Source organism: Sabethes cyaneus, chromosome 2 (genome assembly GCF_943734655.1).
Source record: "Sabethes cyaneus chromosome 2, idSabCyanKW18_F2, whole genome shotgun sequence".
In the NCBI taxonomy this organism is placed as follows: domain Eukaryota; kingdom Metazoa; phylum Arthropoda; class Insecta; order Diptera; family Culicidae; genus Sabethes; species Sabethes cyaneus.
In genome coordinates, this window is record NC_071354.1 from 227,297,460 (window position 1) to 227,315,985 (window position 18,526).

Genomic DNA, 18,526 nt, shown 5'->3' on the forward strand with positions numbered 1-18,526 from the left:
ATGCACACGCTAAAAGCTGGTGACTCGGTCCTAATGACGAGTGAGTTTGTTTTGTTTCGATCGTGCATCGAGCCGCTATGCTGCCCGTTCTCCCCGTACTCGACACTCGCACTCGACAGTGACTGATTCGAGTCGAGTTGCACGACATGACTTACAAAATAGAGCCCATAATTATTCGATTTACTGTCCTTGTAACGCTGATGTCTTTTGAGTAGATGTCATTTTTTGTATTAATTTACTATCAGGAGAATATTGCACACTGGGGACCCTAATCTCAAAGGCCCGGTGGGCCCTTTGACTCCCAGTCTGCCCCTGCATCTCAATAAGGTATTTTCAAGCCAATGGATCATTGAAAAAGCTAAAAAATTTCACAGATGGCTCCAGCATAGACATGTTCTGTCAAACACACTCGACGAACGTCTATGACCGACTGTCAAACTGCCTTGCAATCTGATTGGTCCACCTATAAAGACCGGTTCATATTAACCATTATCAACCGTCAACAACAACGGAACGGCAAGAAATTATGACGTGTAATCTGTATCAGCCTTAAAGTTTACTCTAAATATGCCACGTGGGGCTTTAGTGCCCATCTAGCGGTAAACATGAGCAAAAGCTAACCTACAATGATCCATTAGCAATCAACGAGAAAGGGTAGGATTCCATTTAATTCTCTTGTATCTTTGTTATAGTAGAATTAAATGGAACTTACATCAACTTTCTTGGTGATTCCTGAATTGTACCAAGACTTGTTCGATAATAATTGGAAATTTTACTAACCAATCACAAAGCGACAATTTCTAGCACGACCGAGTTAAAGTTATTTTCAATTTTTCAATGACGCGCATTGAAAATCAATAGCTTTCTATATTTTCAATATTTTTCAAATCGATTTTCCGATCAATTGGTGTAAATATCTTGGAAATCTATTAAAAATTGACTCAATCATAAGCCGAAGCATGAAAACGCGTTTCTACTTTGATGACGTCATTTCCAACAACCAATCACGAAGCGAGAATTCTGGTAAAACATAGGTTCATTATTTTCAAGTTTTCAATAGTTCAACAGCAAGAATTCATACTTTTCTGCATTTGGGTCAATTCTTAGAAGATTTTCTGATCGATTGGTGTAAGAATATTGAAAATCGATCGGAAAACCGCTGAGCTATTAGCGCTCAAAACCTGTCATTTTTCGTGACGCTCGCATTTTTCGATTTTTTGACATGACACCCTATCTCAAATCTTGCCGTAACACGTAGTCCTACGTCAAAAACGAACCATGAAAAGGGGATGGGATAAAATCGGAAGAAAAAACGAAAAACAGTACAGTAGAAAATCAGGACACAGGAAAAGGGCGGAAAAACGGCAACAGGAAATGAAAGAAACAGCGGAAAATAGGAAAACGATAGAGAAAAAAAAGAAAAACGAGACACAAGAAACCAAAAGGGAAACGATTGAGAAAACCAGGTAAATGGGAAAATGAGCTTAAACAGGGTATAAAAGTAGAAAATAGAGACAAAAAAACAAGAAAATGGGATAGAAAAATAAGAAATTTTAAACGGTAAATACAGTTTAAAGAGATTAGTAAAACGGAAGAAAAAGACGAAAAACGGCAAATAAAAAGTAATTACCGAAGAGAAAAGGGAAATGGGAGCCAAAAACAGAATCAATGTGACAGAAAAAAATTAAGCATTAAAAAGAGGAAAAACGGAACGCACAAAGAAGAAGAAAATTGAGAATGGAGAGAGTTAAAAGAAGTTAGAAAATGACAAAAACCGCAACGTTCAAAGTTGCATATGACTCTGTAATTAAAAAACTTGCGAAAGAGCGAAATAGAAAGTAAGATAAAGCAATGAGACAGATAAACCAAGTAGAACCTAATGGACGATAAAAGTGTAAGTTAAGAATTTGTAATATGTTTTATTTTGTAAATGTGCTTAACATAATGTTTTAGTGTCCACAGATGATGAGGGAAGACCAGCAGTAGCTCGAAACGTTCGGATTAGCTGGTATTTAAAATTTCTTATAATATTTCGCCGAATACCGTCGATAAAATCAAACAAACGTTGTGGTGGCGGCGATTATCTCAAATCAACAATGACAAAAACTAAAAACGATAAAAAAGAAAAAAGAGAACAAAAATGTCGGAATGTGGGACAGAAAAAAACGAGTGAAACCTCTGTAATTACAATACGTGGGTTTCGTGGAAACACAAGCATTGCAAAAATATGACTCCTGAACCAAGTCAATAATGATGATCGTGCCATAAAAAAAAACTTTATTGAATACAAATTCACTGCCCGTTTGTAGTGGAGATTTATCTTTGCCGCAGTTCTGACAGCATTTTGTAGAAGCCAGCAAGAAAACTATAGGTAACAAATTCGTTTGATTTCTAATTTCCAATTCCACAGGCATTCAGTAAAATCACAAATAGAATTATCTTATCGGTTTGGTTTCTGGAGTTGATGTAAATTTGCTTCTGTTCGGACATCACCCTTTCAACCGCAGCTACCTCATCCCATTGAGAGCCTAGAACCAAACACAAAAGACTACACTCAAGTGTCTCATACACGTACACCTTCCGCCTGTGTACTTAATCCATCTTTTATATTGGAATGGACTCTCACCGCCTAGCATGCTTTCGATGTAGTTTAATAAATGAATAACTTGAAAGGTAATTTATTTCCCATTCCTGGGCCGGTTTTGTTTGCACCCACTCACTCACTGCCACCGTGGTTGCAGTGTGGCAAACCGACGACAACCGAATATGCCGTCTGACTAGAACCAGCATCAGAAGAAATCCATTCAGATGAGGAATTACCAGATTGAATCTCTTAATCAGAATCATGACAGCTTATAGTTCGACTGCGACGACGCTTGGAAAGGTTTCACCGCATGAGAGTTACTCGTATCAACGTAGGTATAGGTAGGTACCTACATTCTTTCTTTAGTTGGCTTCGGAAGCAATTTCAGGCTGCTGCGTCAAATTAGTTTAACTTTCTTATAAAGAATGAAACCTCGAAACACCCGCACCGTCGACACCGTATAAAGCGACACCGCCCGCCCGACAGGGAGCGCTTTGGGCTTATGTCTTACGTAGTTACGTACACGAAAGCCAAAAGTTACCCGAACGCAAGGCTTCCGACGAAATTAGGTTTGATCTCGTGTGTGCCTAGGCGGGTAAACTGCTCCTCCTGCTTTTGCGAGGAAAACTTTTTTCATCGTAGGTACTTTCTCCTCCTCCTCCTCCTGGAACAATCTTTAGGACGGATGATGGAGGCGAACGGTTGCGGAGTGAAAAAACATCGCCACCCAACTTGCCGGTTATGAAAATGCGGGGGTGGATTGGGGCTGGAGGGGAAACGTTTCGTCTGTTTATGATTTTTTTTCAACAGTGTGCCGGTTAGCTTTGCAATCAAATGGTGCGGGGGTACGGTGCGATGGTGGCAAAAATCTGTTGTTTTGTGTTCTCTGTCACTCTTTCTCGTTCACTTTTGGGGTAAATGATAATTTATTGGATTTGTTAGGAAACTTTTCGGACCGGTGAGGATCACTTGATGGTTGTATTGGGAACTGTTGTTAGTACAGATATCTTCCAAGCAGAAGAAAGTTAATGTAAGTAAATTAGGCATAAATTGATGATATCAGAGTGTGCAAAATGTTGAATGACCCAAAGTGTGATTATTATTCTAACATCTTCATCAACGATATCTGCTGTAATTATTTCACTTTAACACACAATGGCTCTACTGTGCTGCTGAACTAATCTGTTTGTGCCGCTTTCTTGTTCTCGTGGAAAGTGCCATTCAACGAGCGACTGTTTACACTCGGGAGACTTTTTGTTTATTGCCCCAGGGTTTGCGTATCGTCCGTCACCGCCCGGTCCGAAGAAGTATCGTTTGTCGGCCAGCAACGTTGAGCTAATTTGGTGAAAACAAATAATCTCGGCCTCGACGTTGGGGGCGGCCTGTTTGATTCAGATGACTGTTTGACGTCAGAGCACAAGAGCACAAGTTTTGATACTTGACCTCCTCCTGAAGTATAATTTCAAGCGACAGTCGCGATGAAACCGTTGCGAACAATGGGATGACTTTAGTGTTGTTGATAATAATATGTGCTACTGGCCTTGATTTACAATTGGTGACTCGCGGTGAGGTAGAGAATGAATAAAATTCTAATTTATATTTGTATTATTTATGATCAAAACGTACGTAAGAGTACGGGCACGAGACGCATTACGAAACCCATAGAGAAATCATTGGCATCCAATTTCTAGTCTTGAGTTCATCAATGAATATTAATTTTACGCACTCTGAGCAGAGTGTAATGTTTTGCCGACAGGTTTCATCCTTCTTGTTCGATCAGACAATCAAATGTGGCACTTGTTCTCGAGCCCTCCGACAATTTCTGTTGCTCTATACGTATGCCATACTCACAGAAACCGACACACACACACACACACACACACACACACACACACACACACACACACACACACACACACACACACACACACACACACACACACACACACACACACACACACACACACACACACACACACACACAATTATAATTGCGCGATTTCGCCTAACTTTGGTTCACTTTTGATTTATCTTTGATCCGTTTCCCGTTTTTGGTTCAATTTTGTTCCTGATTAGAGGCAATTTTAATGTGACTTTGGTCCAATTTTAGTTTTCAACTTTTTATGGTCCTATTGTGGTGTATTTTTGGCCCAATTTTCAATCAATTTTGTTTCATTTTTGGTATACTTATAGTCCTATTGTAACCTAATTTTAGTTCAATTTCAGGTAAATTTTAGTTCATTTTGGTTCGATTTTAATACAGTTTTCGCTCAATTTTGGCTCTATTTGGATCTTCATATAGTGCAACTTTAGTCCCATTATAGTTCATCCCGGCCTCCATTCGACAATAATTTGCATTAGCCCTTGCCCAATCCTTAGCCATAGCTTTGAGCTCGGCGAAAAGCAGACAACTTCAATTTTTTGAACATTCGTTCGCTAACAGGGCCCGGCACTCGATGCGTAAACCATTCAAAAAGCCATAAATGCGGGTTGGAAATTGATTTTTATTTATTTCAGAGTATAGAATTTGTGAAAATAATCAAAAATTCGAAATCAATTCACTTTGGCTCGATATGATCACCTTTTTCCTCGACTACAGCTTTGAGCTGATCAAAACACGAATCGCAAGCTGCCCGAATGCAACTTACTGGCCCCGTCTCGAGGCTGGTGTAATATTTTTGGTTCGCACCTTACTCTTCAAAACGACCCAGAGAGAATGATAATCCATTAGGTTTGCGCCAGAGGAATTCGAAAGCCATTGTGTGTGTGTCATGTGGTGAGAATTTGATATTGGACATTAAATTAGACTTGAATTTGGGCTAATTTGAACTTCAATGTTTTCTTCAAACTGGGCATAGACACGAAATTAGACTTGAAATTACACGTTTTACGTCTTTTGTCTTTTTGCTCTAGTCCCGTTTTTCACGTTTTGTGCTGGGTTTTCTCTTTTTCTGCACCGTTTTCTTAATTTTTAATCTCTCTTTCTCTCCGTTTTTCCTCTTTTTCTCTCGTTTTCCTTTTTTTCTGTCCCGTGTTTCCTGTTTCATTATTTCGTTTATCTTCGTTTCCTGTTCCTATTTTCTTATTTTCAGTCTTGTTTTTTCACCTGCTATTCACTTGTTTTTCTGTTATTTTCTTTCCCGTTTCGATCTTTTTTAACTCTATTTATCCCCTTTCCTTCTCGTTTCTCGTCTTCATCTCTTTTTGTTGCCCTGTTTTTTCGTCTTTTCTGTTTTTTATCTCCCATATTTCTTTTATTTTTCAATCCATTTTTCTTGTTGTTCATTTCCTCTTTGTATATCCTATTTTCCATTGTTATATCCTGTTTGACCTTGTTTGCCGTTTTTCTCGTTTCCTCCATCGGTTTTTTTCCTTTCTCGTTATTCTTCTTTTTCCAAGGCAAGTTTTTTGTCTCGTCATTTCTTTCTGCCTGCTGTTTCCTGTTTCAATGTTCCTTAACTTTTCTTTTCCTGTCCCGTGTTTCGCGCTTGTCCTGAGTCCTGAATTTCGTTTTTTGTCTTTCTTCTTCCGGTTTTCTCCGTCTCTCTTCTTTTCCTCGCTCGTTCTACCCATTTTCGATTTTTTTTTTCTCTTTTTTCGGTCCCGGTGTCTTCTTTTTTCGCTTTTCAACTCCTTTTCCGTCCCATTATTCGTTTGTTCGTCGTTTGTTTTGATTCATCGTTAATTTGGTCCAATCCTTCTGTTATTATATTCTGCTTTTCCTCCTTTTCTGTCACGCACTGTTTTTCTGTTTCGTTTCATTGCTTTTACTTTCTGTTTTCATCCTTTCCTCCCCATTCTATTTTCATTTTTGTGTCGTTTTCCCTCTTTTTTTTTGTCCAGTGTATCCTCATACTCTTTCTCGTTTGATTCGGTTTTGGGGTTCTTTCTTCTTTTCCATGTTCTTCTTTGCAGTCTCCCTTGCTTTTCCCTCTTGTTCTCTCCCATTTTCTTCTTTCAACCTTTTTTCTTTTCTTATGGATCGTTTTCCGGCAAAAAATGTTATCGTGAAAAAATTATCATTAAAATATTTGAAATTGACCAAAAAAATATTTAAAAAATTTCCATGTGACATAACATAACTTAAAATTAGATTTAAAAATGGCAATAAATGGTTTTAAATGGACTAGAAACTAGACTCGCAGTTGGAATTGAAATCAGACTTACAATAATAACAAAAGTAATGATCAATTAAATTCAATGCTCCGAATCCGAACTTCTGAGTCTGGATTACTAAAATTATTTTGTTTTACATAAATATTTACAGAGCAGGTGACATGAAGTTTGACGGTGTTTGGTTTCGTTCCTAATTTTTAAAAGAAATTATAGCCATTTCCTCAGTAATAAAACATCTTCAGCAAAATCTGACAATACTGGTATCTCCTCGATGGATTCAATGGACGTAGACCAGTCATCGTATTGCCAAGGCCATTTCCACGTCTAAATCTGCATTTTAAGCCAAATCCAGGTCCAAATTCAAGTCCAAGTCCAAGTTGAAGTCCAAATCCAAGTCCAAGTCCAAATCCAGGCCCAAGTTCAAGGCCAATTCTAAGGGGTCCTACAGCCACAACAGCATGTGGTCGTGGTTCGGTTACGGCTGGTGATTAAATGGATCGGGTTTATTCTCAGGCTCCTCTACATATTTTCGTTCTACTCAATTCTGCATTTACCAATAATGAAGCCTCATGCCACGGCAAGTTGTAAGAATGTTACCGACTTTTTGCCCAAGAACCAATTATAACTTGTTCACAACATACCGCAATAAAACCCTTATAAAATTTAAATAAAACCAAGCGGATTTAGAATTGTTACTTAGGTTGGTACTAACAGAGACATATTTCAAATATCTTAGTCAGATTGAAATGAAATATAAAAACAAATAAAAATGATAAAAGCAACCGAAAAGTCTACACAATGGCGTTTTTGATTTGAAAATATTCTATTTTATTTACAAATGATACATAAGCTTAATGATTAACTAGGTTACTGTTCATAAGGAGCTGCTTAATCAGAAGATACACGCACCTGGGAGTTGTTTTCAAATTTTATTCTGTTTGCTTGCTTCAGACAACAATCTCAGCTGTACAACCTTGAGCTTCGCACGGATGCCGGTAATCCCCATCCAATAAGAAAGTTGTTACTCTTGAACGCAAAAGAAACGGTACTGGCTGGGCAGCATGCTACCGACCGGCTATAACCGTAGAGAAAGTATCTACTAATTTTCTTGATGGTCTACCTTCGTGGCCCTTAGCTGCTTGGTAGGACGGTCTGGCTTCGCCATGGCAGCTGCCTTCTTCGCTACCCTGTAGATATTGTGAATAACAATAAATATGGACCGAGAAAACATGACTCAGAAAACGATGAATAATTGAGAAGCTAACAATTCAACCAACAGCCGCATCATAAACCAATCAAATAAATGGGAAGTCAGGCTCGTCTAGCAAAGTAGGAGGAGGATCTCAACAACGCGTGGAACAACTTAAAACTATAATGTTTTGCACAACATTTTTTTTATAATTTGGCTAGAGTGATCGCCATATTGCTTCCAATTCAAACCGAGGGCAACAGTTTGAACAATACTTTAATCCCAGGGGCTAGCTGAGAATTACGGAATTAAACATCCGGGAAGTGAATCCATGCAATTTACGGATCTTCCAACCAGCTTGTAATGCAACAGTATAACTGGAGGGCATGTGGCACAATCGTATAAATCCCAGCACACGCGTTCCCATACCAGATACGAGGCACAGAGGCAAAGGCAATGAACCAATTTAATAGCTAGACAGACAAACGGCAGACTCAATTGGTATAGCATAAGACATGTGGAGTGTATTCTTCAATGTATCATTTCTATACTTGTACTGCTGGCTGCTTGCCTTGCCTTGTGAAATTGTGAAAGGCTGCAGGAAGACAACCACTAATCTAATTAGAAAGCACAAGTTAATGAGATATTCCACCCGTGTGGCAGGCAGAACACACTGTCGACTTCGAAATCGACAGCCACGACGAACGACGAGAATTTTCCAGAGACCAACCTCCCGCCAGGTTAACTCAATTAGTATTTTCAGGGGCACGCTTTTGCGACGACACGACGAATGATAAAAGCACGCTTTTGAATCATACCGACATACGTATAGTGACGTGCATGTTGTCGCGACAACATTCGCTCCAAGCAAGAAAAAAAGAAATACTCGCTGTTATCGGCTCGTTTGTCGTTGCTCGTTGCGGGAAAAGTTGTGTCCTCCTTCTGTTCGCCTTCGACACTTCGCAAAACTGCCGCCGCCGTCGCAGCACATCTGCCGAAGAAAATCCAGCAATCAGACGACGACCGACGCGCAGCAGCATCTGCCGGCAGCAGCGAAGCTCTTCACAACTCAACTTTATTACAGTGAAAAGCTTTTCCATACTGTGCGCTCATGTAGTACGTAATGAAATTAAATTTTTACTACCGCAGTACGATGGCTCCAGTCGATGGCATATTGGCTGATAAAATCCGCCGCTGCTGCTGCTCGGTACAAGTTTTCCCTCCTTTGTTACCAGGCGAGCAAAACGGTGTTCTTCTGTGCGATGTAGCCTTTTCCAGGTGATTGAATGTTGTACGTACGATCCCCGGGGGGAGGAAAACTTGCAGGCACAACTTGCTGGTGTGATTTGAGAAGTTTTTGCATGGAACGTTGTTAACTTCGATGCTAGTAGCATTTTTACGCGAACTAAACTTGAGCTCGCGAAATGTCGGAAACTTGTAGGTACCTACGAGAGCTCACTCGTCTAGAGTAAGTGCTAATGGCGAATAGAGAACCCCTGGAATCAACTTCCATTATCACACTTCTCAAATTGCTCCTCTGGCTTTTGTTTTTCTGCATCGCTTTTATGATGAATTGCCACATCCAGTGTCTAAAAATAGAACGGGAAAAATCAATAGAAAGCTGCAGTTTTCCTCTGACTTCTGACGGTGGTTTGCAAAATCAGGATCAAACAGTGTGATTCATCCGAGAGCATATTTTTATTTATTACTGTTTTTTTTTTCCTTTGATGGTTGAAAAATATTATACTGATAAGGCTGTGAAAAAAGCACTACTCCTAATGCAGGCACTATTAATAGATTTTACTGATGGATTTTCATAGTTACTGAATAATATTTCTGTGCAGGAAAAATTTTCCGATATTATCCGGCTGAACGATGTGTGAAACTATTTGTCGAGTGTTTTCATAGCACGCAGTTTCACTCTCGCTCTGTTGATTTACTATTGATGGAAAACATATTTTCTCCCACCGAAGAACAACCTGAATCCCTCAATACATTGGAATAAAGACTGATGGGCGATTTATAGAAATTATCCACTTAGTTTCCGCTTAGTTAGTTACGAGGTATGATGCTTGCCTAACAAATCAGTCATCGTATGTTCGAATTCCGGCTAAGCGGAGCTGCTAGAAAGAGTCAGTAGGATTATTGCACTAGCCACGCAACTGTCCTGTTAGTAGGGTACAGCCGGTTGTGAAGTCTGTCGGTAAAAAAGGGTCAAGCCTTAGAAAGACGTCCAAGGTCTCGCACTTAGTTTCGGCAGGATTGTATGTCAACAGCAGCTGTTGGAAATTGACGTAAATAGAAAATGATCTGCACGGGTTAAGTCTAAAATTTTCCATAACGTTACCAATTGTCTTTGAGAAGAAATAATACATGTACACTCCCAGACCAACACACGGAATTTATCCACATTTTTTATTTAAATCCTCCACGGTTTATTTCTAACTATATGTCAGCAACAACCATCAAACTTGGATTTATTTTCATCGATCGGATCATTTTCATCGGATCGGATCTGCTATGTCGCAAAGTTGAAGAACTATTCGATTGGGCAAAACTTTCAAGAGCTAAAAGTAACTGATTTTAGCAGATGTTTCAAATTAAAAAATATCTTCTGAAAATGAACTTGCATTGATTCTAGTTCGTTGCATCATAATATTATTTTGCCGGTTAGAGCTCATGACCATAACACAAGGTACGCTAATAACTTGGCAAGGTCCCGAGCACTCAGTACCCTTGATCAAACGCGAATATCTGTTTACGGCCCTTCTGCATGTAATAAAATTCCAGAGCACTTTAGGCTAATCAACAATAGACTGCTATTTAAGAAAAGCTTGAAACAGTATTACAAGTCTAAAGTCAATATATTCATAATTTAATTTCGAGTCAACCACAGCTTAATGTTAGTAAATACACTCTATAAATGTTTAGGTAAAAATATTTCTTATTTGTAACCTGTATTGTAAAAACCACTATTTATGTTTATTTAGATTTTTGGGATCCCTTCAAAGTTCCACTGGGAATCCCCTTTTCGTAGTTATTATGTCTATTCATCACTTTCAAACACACCAATTAATTACACGTCCTATTTTATATTCTAATATATCTTTTTCGTTGTTCATTACTTTGGATGAGTCCATTACCAGGGGGCTCGTACTCAGAGCTTTTTGGTGTGGGAGTAGTGGAGGGTTATTTAAAAAAAAATGGTCGGATTTGGAGTGTTTTGACAGTAGTTTGTTTTGAAATGATTCCTCAGTGTTGAACAGTTCGTCACGAAAGAAAAGATGGTTTTATGGTTGATGGATGCCGTGAACCGAAAATTAATTTTAGACATTAACTTCGAACATCTGACGCAATCAGGCCCAAATATCGCGAAATCCTTAAAATTGGATCGTGTGCAGCGTTGTCAAACATTTTTGCGAGTTGCATACCATCGATCGGCAGGATCCTAGTCGTAATGGAAACATGGATCGGAAGTTGCTTTTGAAGGTGTTGAGAACGATTAGGGAAACCCCAGGGATGTCAAATTATGATATCACCAAGAAGTTCAACACTGTCAGCCAGGATTCGTCTGCGAGTAGGATTTCCATATTTTCGGGCCAGTAAGAAACCCAACAGGACACTGAAGCAGAATCCAAAAGACCAGAAGACGTGCCGGAAGTTTTATAATGATGCAAAGGATACATCCTTATGCACGACGAAATTCGCAAGAAAACTTATGATCTGGCAAGGTGGTTGCAGCTGTGGACAAAAAACCCAGTTTTTCGTGACAAACAAGATTATGGATTCCAAAATGTACAAGCAGGAAGGAGTGCCTAAAAATATATTCTTCCGTACGTTAAAGCTCACAATAGTCCTGTAAAGTTTCAGCCTGAATTGACAAGTTGCCACTAGAGCGGAGAAGTGCTACAGTGTTATCGAGACATTGCAATGGGGTGGATTTTTTCGAGAAGGACATCAATCAACCCAACAACCCCTCAATTCCACTCAATTCCGCTCAATTGAAAGAGCATAGTGGGCAATCGTCAAACAGAAGTTAAAGAAGAGTGGAGAGGTGACTTGGAATGCGACAAACATGAAATTGGTGGAACAAAGTGGTCGCTCAGGTTAGCCAGCAGAATGTCCAAAATATGATGAGTTCGAAAAAAAGCACGAGATTTCATCAATACCAAAACGGTAAAATTACTTTTGTTATTCTTCCATTACGGTGCAATAAATAACCATTATTTTGAGTACTCAACATACCAGGTGGGCTATATGGGGGTCCGTGCTTTCACTCTCCAACAAATCCTACGGAAACGTTGAGAGTACAACGTATCCACGCATCCCATTTTCGTGGAATTAAGGGCAACATATGATACAGTCGAGCGCAAACAGCTTTGACAGATAATGCAGGAAAACGGGTTTCTGGCCAAACTAACGCGGCTGATCAAAGCTGGAGCGAATGATACATACATGTGTGTTTTGGGAGCATTCTTGAGTGCCTTCGAATCGCCCGGATGATTTCGGCAAATAGATGAACTCTCCTGTACATATCGACATCGCTATTGAAGGTGTGATTTGGCGAATGGGCATAGAAATGAGAGGAACGATCTTTGGCAAAAGTAGCCAACTCCTAGGCTTCGCAGACGACCTCGACATCATTACTAGACACCGAAGGCAATCTACGTTAAACTAAAAAAACTTGGAAGAAAAATCAACAAAAATTATCGTACCTCACATTTAGCCTGAACACTAGCACCATCTATGATCGTCATTCCCAAATATCAAATAGCAACATGGGTATCCCTCGAAGAAGCAAGTATTTTTTATGGGAAATTCCCCTTCTTTCGTCAAAAAGCGCCATTTTGACCAAAACAGAGACATTCCCAACTAAGCCCAAATTTGAAATGACGGTTTTGTCGGTACGAAGAATGGAAAACGAGTGTTATGTCTGTTTGTCTGTGCTAAAACAAAGGCTAGGAGGATGGGATTACAAATCAATGCCTCGAAAACCAAATATATGGTAGGAATAGGCTCCAGAGAAAATAACGTTTGCCTCACACGGACAGTGACTATTGACGGCGATGAACTGGGAGTGGTTAACGAGTTCGAATATTTGGGATCTCTGGTCACCTTCGACAATAATACGAGTAAGGAGATTCAACGACACATTCAAGCGGGAAATCGAGCCTACTTTTCCCTCCGCAAGGCACAGGACGAAAGGTGTTGCGGGCTAGTTTTGGCGGAGTACGAACGGAAAGCGGAGAGTGGCGTAGACGTATGAACCAAGAATTGCAGACACTACTTGGTGAAAGTTGGGAGACTACGGTGGGCCGGCCACGCCGCCAGAATGCTGGACCAGCAAAGCAAAGCCATGGGTAGATAAACGTCCTTAAGAACATGACCCGTTTTTATCGACAGACTTCGCAGCCGGTTATTAGAGCACAGGAAAATTACGAGGCCAATGCAAAGATCTTACGGACTCTGTAGCGGCACCGCCTGTCGAGATTCGAACATACGAACAGGCAGGACTACTGTGCAGTGAAATCCGCTTTCTTCAATAACCCCAACGGCACCAGGAATAGAGGGGCCTAACGTGCTAGATGGCCCGATCAGGTTGAAGCCAACTTCCGTGTGTTGAGACGCTCAACGAAGTAGCGACGAGCAGCCCAGGACCGAGTACAGAGGAGAGGAATTCTTGATAGGGCAAGAGGTACCCCGCCTCTCTGCAAAAAAAGGAGAAATAACGGAACAAATAAGCAAAGCAACGAAATAAAAGAGGGGGAAAAGAAAACAAGAAGTTTCTATGCTAACGTAAGAGCACCGCAATACAAATAGTGGTGTACAAGACCGTGTTTTGTCTATTACTCTTACATAGAGAAAATATGGGAGCAGTAAAATTGAAAAAATTGAAAACGGAAGACAAAAGAGATAAAACGAAAAACAAAATAGCCCGAAGCTACTAGGTCAGATTCGGTTTAACGTACGAGCGAATTTCTTTCAACTTGCTTTACACCGTACTCTTTTTGCCTACAAAGACCCGAATAATGTATTCCCACGAATTCCATATTGTATCTGACTACTATTATTTCAATGTATCAAGAAAAACCTTTGACAATAGAATAAGTTTATATTAAGAACTGTCTGTAAATTAACTAAATTAAAATAGAATGAGACAGAAAAGAAATAAAAACAGCACATAATAAAAGGAAGACGGAAACAAAACATAAACATCACGGGACAGAAAAAAACGAGATTGGTAAAGAGAAAAAATGGAAGAAAAAAGGGCGAAACCCGGAACTGAAAAGTAAACATAAGGAGGAAAATTGGCACTGAAAAGGGCGAAAAACGAGACAGAGACACAAGAAAGATTAAAGGAGGGAAAACGAACCAATAGAGGAAAGATGGGATAGAAAATGAATAACGACGCGACAGAAAAGGTAGGAAAAAAAGAAAGAAAAACGAAATAGAAAAGAACGAAGAAACAAAAAAGGAAATAGCAAAAAACATAGAGAGGAAACGGGGAAATCGGGTTAAACGAGATATAAAAAGAGAAAGATGGAACAAAATGGTAATGGAAAATGTGAATAGAATGGGAAAATGGGACAGAAAAAGAAGAAAAAACGGGAAAAACTGACCAAAGAAAGCGGTTAAACTTTAGAGAAAAAGACGACAAACGGGAAAGAAAAAGGAAAACCGGAGAGCAAAAGAAAACTTGCAGTCAAAAACAAAATAGACGTGACAGGAAAGAAAGCATCTCAACAATCAACAATGAAACAGACGAAAACGAAAAACGAAAAGAAGGCGAATCGGAAAAGAAAAAAGGAAAAAGAAAAGACAGATAACGGGAAAGAAAATTACGAAATTATGAGTGATAAACAAGAGGAAAAACAGAACTGGAAATTAAAAAAAAAAGTGGGACAGGTAACGAAGAACAATGGAACAATGAAACACGAGACACTAAAAAAATGAGAGAAAACGTATCAAACCGGAAGGAAAAAAAGAAAAGTGAGAGCAAACAGTACGAAAAAGATGTAAAAACGCAACAAAAAGTGGAAAACGGGCTTGAAAAAGAGGAAAAAGAAACATAAAAGAAGTGAAACGCGTGAGTGAGTATGACGAGATATGTCAATCCTTGCTTCAAGTACAGCTTCGTCCATGTCCTTGCATAAATTTAAGTCTAATTTAATGTTTAATGTTCAAAGTTCAACTTCGAGCCTAATTTTAAGTCAAATTTAAACACTGATTTCAAGTACAATTTCTGATAAAATTTTAATTTCGTAGGAACGGAACCTTTTTCCGAAAACCCGCGCTGAGAACCACGGCTAACACGCTGACAGACGAACAGCATCACGCGCAGTACCTTGTAAGTAGCGAGGGCCTGCATAGTGTCGTCGTCCTGACAGTAAAAACAAGTTAGATTAAAACTTCTCGGTCGGTGGTTTCTACAGTAGACGGAGGAAGAGGCACAATTTGTGTCTAAAAATAACCCACCCAGATACATCGCTACCTTGATAAACGGGTTGTGCAGTCTCCTTTTGTCCAGCGCCTCTGCGGTTCAAAGGTAAATGGGTACCAGCGAGTCACATGCCCTGGCGGGTGTTGTAGGTTCGAATCCGGTTATAATCTCAAATTATAGCTTGGTTCGACCCATGCACCTTCCAGCATTGGACAAAAGGTACGAGTCACAACGACTACTTGTTAAGCGTAGCTACCAATTCCAGTTCGATTCGACCAATTCGATTTTCCAGGTCAAACAAGCTTGTGGAAGGTCGGATGGCCCACCTTTTGTTTACGTCTGGATACGCTAGTGGTCTCGTGATTTTCACATTTTTCCTTCTTACTTTTAAACGAAATGTCGAACCACGCATCAATTTAATAGTGATAAACTAGTTAATAATACCTTTCAAACAGAAGCAAACCAAAAAAATTTAACTTCAAAATTGGACAAATCGGTTCAGCCATCTTCAAGCAAAGACGACTTAAAGAAACATTGCTCTATTTTTGGGTCATTCCATCTCAAGTAATCAAGAAAATCGGAAAATTGCAATCGACTATCTGATGGCAATCGTTTATATTCGCAAACGATTCCGCTAATTTACTAATACGCCTGATGATGTATCCTAAAATTGGGCTACTAGCATTTAGTTACGGAAGCCCATTTTCGTGGTTTCCTATTTCATTTCACATCCAGCATATCCAATATCCAACATCCAACAATCCCTTCAAACACAAACAAAATAACTAACAATGCTTGTTTGGTGGAAAAATTTGCCTTCTCTGAAACATAAATATGTTCCTGCTGTTATATAACTATTGTGTACAGGAGCTTTCAATTGCATAACCATTTGAAGTTGTAATTCAGAAACGTTTGTTTGTGAGCACCGCTAATTCAAATATAAAACACCAACAATGTAGTAAATCCGTTTTATTCAATCAAGCTGATAGTGATGTTTATTGAATCAAAAACACACAACTGAAGGGTATTTTACTCGAATCGCAGTACATAAAAATAGGATTTTCACGCTGCAATAAGTACACACATCATAAAAAGCGCCAGCCAGAATAACAGATCAATTCACAAACAGGCCGTGCAAGTTCATTGAACCGAGCCGAGCCGAAGTTTAAATTTTAGACAACCAAATGTTCGTCCGTTCGTCTTACCTCAATTCAACCGGTTCGCTCCTATAGATGTTGACCTTTGGCGGACAGTAACGGTATGGTGTCCAGGCCGGAAAAAACAGCGAACACTTTTATATATCCTTTGAAGATGCACACTTGCTCGACCGCGTTCCGCTGCTACCCATCGGCGACCCCATTTTCTGCCGTATAGTACATCAGAGAAACTGCGTCAAAGCTTGTTATCTTTTCATTTGCAGCGCTTTTCAAACAAACGAGAAAGGCGATTTTTTTCTACACACTGACACACACCAACACTGACGGACACTACGACTTTTTTGTTTGCTGCTCTGTGTATCCTTTACTACGCGGCCGTTGTAGACGACCCGATGGGACACGACATTGGAAACAAATTTTCCGCTTAATAGCTCACATCCAACATATCAGTATCAGTAGTGGGATGGCTGTCGATTCACTTTCCGAGCTATTCGATTGCAGCAATTCACGATAAACTGTCGGTCGGAGCGAGCGGGTGGGGTTTTCCTCTCCACGGAGTGGAGTGCAACCACCTGAGCGCGGTCTGATGATGACGGATTATACTTCGGTTGTTGTTGCTGTTGTTGTTGTATATTATTGTAGTATAGTAGGTACTACGCGGAACGATAGAAAATCACTGCGAATACACGGCGGCACCGTTTTTCTCTCCCATTTGCACAATATTTATACTTGAGTTGGCTGTTTTCCTCACTTCAATGTCCTCCACACTGCACTACGCGTGAACACAATCACTTGCTCACTTGAACTCTCCCTCGTTCCCTCGTCTTCACCAGATCACACGCTCTCTCTCGCGCTTCTCTCGGTCACCGTTCACACACAGTTCGTGGACCAAGTTTTCCTATTCACGTGCGGCTCTTCGACCCAAATCGCTATCGCAGTGTGACTCTATTGGCGTTGAATACATAACTTTTCCATCAGTGCCAACATTAATCACCTCCTTGGAAAACTTATCGCGAATGAAAACTCCGCTCGCTGGCTGATCACCGCAACCGAGAATCTCTAATCGACGATGGATCCGAAATCCTTTTCACAACACATCGGCTTTCATGTTTTTTTTCTTCTATATCTCACCGAACTACGAAAATGCGAAAAAGGTTTTCCTTTTCCGACCGCATCGCATGCAGTAGCATGTGGAAAATTAAATCCTTGCTGGCACTGTTACCATCCCGTTTGCTCTCTCACAGCTTGCTAATAAGCCATTCCACTCTCGCAGCAGTATCCTTTTTTCTGCTTACTTTCCCTGGAGGCATATTTTTTTGTCATCCATGCGTTAACAAACCAGAACAGATTATATCTAGGTTGATCGAATCCCGGTCGAAAATTACGTTTCACCCGAAGCCTAACCTTTTCCGCCCACCCTTTCTTTGGCAGATTTAACTGCGTTTAGTCAGCATTAAATTATTGAACTGAAAAGTAAAAACTGTCACACACAATACGTCGCCACGAACGAAACGCGTTCACCGAGCTGAACAGTCTGACAGAGTTGAAGGAAAACTGAAAATGTGAAATTTTCACGAGCTCCGATTTTCCTACATCACGTTCCGATAACGATGCGTAGCGAGGAGGCGAGAGAGCGAACGAGAACGAATTTCCAATTTTCTCTTCCTTTTACGAGCGGGTGGTAGGCAGTGGCACGGTGGGTGATTTTTGGTCAAACCGATGAGTTCTGGTGGGTTGTTAACCACTACTTGGTACGATTATCAGTTTAATATTGAATGTAACTTTCACCAATCTGTCCAAAAAAACGCAATAGGATCCTTCAAAACTTTTCTTCGCCAAAAAAGATGAACGTTTCCTCTTGCCAGACCAAAAAAATCGGAAAGAGCACCAGAAAACGAACCATCACATACAAACCGGAAACAACCACTAGATTGAGAATGTTTTCATTTTTTCGACGCAGGCGACCGGAAAAAAAGACTGACACCATCACACGTTCAGCAAATCCTCACACACACACACACTGCCAGCGAGCAGAAAGA